Source organism: Euprymna scolopes, chromosome 1 (assembly GCF_053919585.1).
Source record: "Euprymna scolopes isolate OS-2025 chromosome 1, ASM5391958v1, whole genome shotgun sequence".
In the NCBI taxonomy this organism is placed as follows: Eukaryota; Metazoa; Mollusca; class Cephalopoda; order Sepiida; family Sepiolidae; genus Euprymna; species Euprymna scolopes.
This window is the reverse complement of record NC_136482.1, coordinates 21488744-21493795: the sequence shown is the minus strand read 5'-3', so window position 1 is coordinate 21493795 and position 5052 is coordinate 21488744. Positions and strand designations below refer to the sequence as shown.

The 5052-nt window shown below is 34.5% G+C and overlaps 1 protein-coding gene across 1 annotated transcript in view; it reads right to left on the bottom strand.

Annotated features, from left to right (window-relative positions):
- Nucleotides 1-977, bottom strand: part of LOC145285317 (protein unc-93 homolog A-like) — a 719754-nt gene extending 718777 nt beyond the window's left edge. The window contains exon 1 of the mRNA XM_080134117.1: nt 1-977. This exon is cut by the window's left edge and continues 215 nt beyond it. The gene's annotated coding sequence lies outside the window, so the exon portion shown is untranslated.
- Between the last annotated feature and the right edge of the window lie 4075 nt (nt 978-5052).

Here is a 5052-nt window from a genome sequence, read left to right as displayed (position 1 = left end):
ATAATAATAATCCTTCGTTTGTTTTCAGGACGCACAAAACAGAAAACTATAAACGTAATCCAATGTGTAATTGCTATATCGTTTTGTTGTTTTTGTTTTAGTTTTATATCGCTTCTGTCCTACCGTATTTTTAAATGAAATATTTTCGGAAGCTTGAAAATGTCTAAGGTGTTGCTAACCACGCGAGCTCTGTCAAAACAATGTCTTTCAATAGACACCGTTTTATTTTATATATAAATAAATAGATAATCAAAAACAGACGCCTGTTTTTGATTTAATAACGTCAATGTGTATTTCAATGTATACAAGTGAATTATCAATTTCGCGTATGAAACGGATGGAAAGAGAGTGGTAGATAGATGGGAAATTTGAAGGGTGTAGAAATGCTACTTATGGCAGGGAAAACCCTGGGTGGGTATCCAGTTGAAAAACCCTACCCGTATGCAACACAGGCAGGGAGGGGGGTTGCTAATATATTTTTCAGCATATAGAAATTATTACTAATGCACTTAAACCGTTTCAACGTCAGACTTCGCATGTGGCTTGTTGCTCGTGTTCTCTCTCTCTCTCTCTCTCTCTCTCTCTCTCTCTCTCTCTCTCTCTCTCTCTTGCTCGCTCTGGTCGATTTAAAAGTAAGCTGACTGGTAGGTACCAAGATAAATAATCAAACAGACTAAACAATAAAAAATGTTTATCCTTCTTTTTATATAAGTCAACCGGAAATTATAGATTCTTTTTTCTTGGCGTACGCATCCAAATCTGGGAACGTCCGTGTACATCAAGGTTCATGAAGAAACAAATAACGAAAAAATTCAAATTATGCGTTCACGGTGCTCAATGTTGTTGTGCCATTGTTATCGTAGACGTTCGGTTTCTGCACTAACACTGCCAATAACGGCCCGTTTAACCCCCACCAAGAAGACGTCAGTACGAAAACTGAAAATTGGTACCGACCCGCATTGACAAAGTGACAGTACAATATATATATATATATATATATATATATATATATATATATATATATATATATATATATATATATATATATATATATATATATATTCGGGGATAATCAGAGCTGAGCTGGAGCTTGTTCACTTTACTTACTGTCCATTAAATTTGGCTGGCGTGTCTTCTGTCGTATCTACGATGTGCACACACCGTGTGTTTAAACTAAACACTATAGACGGACAGATGAGTATTAATAGCAGGTCTGCAGATGTAGATGCGCTTGCTTATATATATATATATATATATATATATATATATATATATATATATATATATATATATATATATATATATATATATATGGCTGCGAATATATGAAAGACTCGAAAAACAAAACAAAATACACACTAATACTGAATAATGATGTCTAAATAAAGTAGACGGTAATATTTCAACTAAGCTTATTGCTATTGAATGTTCAGTCAACGTATTTTTGCCGTGTGTATGCTGCTCTCTCTTTCTCACTCTTACTCTCTCTCTCTCTCTCTCATTCTATCTATCTATCTATATCTATCTCTGTCTCCATCTAGCTATATCTTTCTATTTCTCTCTCTTAGTCTCTCTCTTTCTCTCCCTCTTGTACTTGCTCGCTCTCTCTTACTCACACTCACTGTCTTCTCCTTTCTCACCCCCTTTCTCTCTTTATCTCTCTCTATCTGCATCTATCTGTTTATCTATTTTTCTCTCTCTCCGTCTTACAATCACGTATTCTCTCATCCATTTTCTCTCTCTCTCCCTCCATCTGTATTTATCTATCTGGTTACACACACACACACACATACACACACACACACACACACACACACTCCTTACACTGTCGTCTTTTATTTGCCTCCTCACTATGTAAGACACAAGGTCAATTTTTAATGTGGGGAAAAAATCAGCTCATCCAAAAAGACGGTACTCTCTCTCTCTCTCTCTCTCTCTCTCTCTCTCTCTCTCTCTCTCTCTCTCTCTCTCTCATTCTATCTATCTATCTATCTATTTATCTATCTATCTATATCAACTCTCTCTCTCTTATCAACTACTCTTGCGGTCATTTGGTTCTCTCTTTTTCTCTCTTCCAGTCATTCTCTTCTAATTTGCATTAATCTTTCTTTCTCATCTTAATGTTTTTTTTTATTATTGTAATTCATATTTGTTTATCGTCAGTCTCTCTTACACTCGTTTTCCCCTCTCGCTCTATTTTTATTGATCTCTCTCTATCTCTCCCTCTTTTCTCTCTTCACGGATATATATATATATATATATATATATATATATATATATATATACATATATATATATATATATATATTCTCGTCCGTCTCTATCGTGCAAATACACGGGACTGGGGTGTCTTGCAGCTATGTTTGCTGCTACTGCACTAGTACTTCTGTCGAAGCTCCTCTTACGATCGGGATGTTGCTGCTGCTGTTGTTGTTGTTGTGGCGGTGGTGGCGGCAGAAGTGATGGCGGCTGCAGTGATGGCGGCAATGATGTTGGAGAAGGGTTATCACTGCTGCGGCCGATGCTGCTGCTCATACACCTACTGCTTTGGCTGTTGATGCTTATGCTATTGTTGCTTCTGCTGTGTACCATTCGAAAGACGTATCTCCAATTTTTCGTCGTCTCTTTATCTTTTTCGATCTGTTATGTTCGACCCATCCATCCGGTCATCAAACCTATTCATCTTTCTATCTACTATATATATATATATATATATATATATATATATATATATATATATATATATATATATATATATATATATATAAGTTATAGAATGTATATGGCGATTAAGCTACACTGAATATTCCGCGTTCCATCCACTCTAGGACTCTTCAGGCTTATGCGCATAAGCCTGAAGAGTCCTAGAGTGGCTGAAACGCAGAATATTCAGTGTAGCTTAATCGCCATATATATTTTATAACTTACTAACTAGCTCTACTTATGTATTGAGCACTTTTGAAGTAAATACTTAAAGTTTACGCATAAATTTATACTTTCGTATATTAATTTTATGTGAGTAAATTAAGTAGTTATATATATATATATATTATTTTTTAAAATATAATTATCCACTGATACGTGTTTCGTCGTCCACGACTCATCAGAGTGGCTGAATCTAGCGAGATTAGAAATCGGCACCTTATATATATATATATATATATATATATATATATATATATATATATATATATATATATATATATATATATATATAGTACCTTTACTTCCATTTCATTTTGTATTGAACATTGTCGGTTTTTGCTGCTATTTGATCCTCTCTGATTATTATCACGCTAAAAACAATGCTCGCATGACATTAAAGAAGAAAAATATAGGCATTTGCAGAAATAATGAAAAATAAAAACGAATGAAAAATTATGATTGTGGACTGATTTTTTTCGTTTAGTCATTGGAATGTAATCAACCTATATGTATGTATGTGTGTGTGTGTGTGTGTGCATGTGTGTGTGTGTATGTGTGTGTCCTCTGAAACCGCAAACATAACTTCATGTAGCTCGTTATTTGAAACATTGCAGACGATATTTTTGTATCATCTTTTCCGATGCTTTTTATTCGATCCATGAATCCGGTCATCAAACTATCTATCTATCTACCTATCTAACTATCTATCTAGCTGACTATCTATCAACTTTGTCTATATCTGTTTGCCTCTCTTATTTTCTATTTATCTATGTGTGTGTGTGTGTGTGTGTGTGTGTGTGTGTGTGTGTGTGTGTGTGTGTGTGTGTGTGTGTGTGTGTGTGTGTGAAAAGCTCACAGAATGTTTGAAAAGTTTGTTCTTTAAGAAAGATGTTTTTCTATTCCTACACGTCAACAAGTAAGAAATAAACAAAGAATCGATACAAACGTTTACATACATTTCCTGTTTATCATATGTGTGTGTGCGCGTGTGCGTGTGTGTGTACGCGCGTGCGTGTGTGTGTGTGTGTGTGTGCGCGCGCGTGTGTGTGTGTGTGCGCGCGTGTGTGTGCGTGCGTGCGTGTGTCTATTTACTTGTCTATCTCTGACTGTCCGTTGAAATCTATCTATTCAGTTATCTATCAAGCTAGCAATCTCAATCTGTTTTGATTGTCATTTTTTTTTTTTTTTTTGTAAGGAAACCACATAAATAAAGACATTGAGAGTGTAACTATCCTCATTACTATATATATATATGTGTGTGTGTGTGTGTGTGTGTGTGTGTGTGTGTGTGTGTGTGTGTGTGTGTCTGTTGTGTGTACACATTTAGTTTATCATTATATAAATTAAAGTTTTATCTATTTATCAAAATATATATTTATTTTAATTATTTTTAGTTGATATATCAATGTATATTTTCTTTACCTATCTCTATCTATCTATCTATCTATCTATCTATACCTATATATATATATATATATATATATATACATATATATATACACATACATATATTCGCCCGAATGTAGCAGATGGAATTGAAACTTGCATTGTTATGATTCATTTATGACCTGAAAGTTTTCTCTCTGTGTTGTAGATATTGCCGGTGTGAAACTCTAAAATATCAACCCCTGTCATGGACGTGCGTCAAAAGCAGAGATGTATCATATCCTTCTTCCATGCAGAAAAATATTGAACCGATCAACATTCATCGGCACCTGTTGAACGTTTACGAAGCCGATGTAATGTCAGCTTAGTCGTCAGTTTTAGTGACAAAGTTTGAGTGACAAAGCGCGCTCCGGGCGTTTACGACGGAGACATCAAAAAAGGCTGGCAAAAATGCATTGAGAATAGTGGTGACTATGTAGTAAAATCTATTCTGGAGCAGCAAAGGTCCTCGTTTTAATGATACTACTCCTGTCTTCTTAGCTCTTCAACGTTTTAGTTTTTTGCGTTAAAAAAATATAAGACATTACTTCTGGAACGACCATAGAAAGTAAACTAATTCAATTATTAAAATGTAATTCTCCAAAAAATTGAAATTAAAAAAATGACGGAAATATTGATTTATATATGGCGTTACAGAAGGTCAAGTCAAAACACCATAATCTTGTTTCTAATCAGTGACTG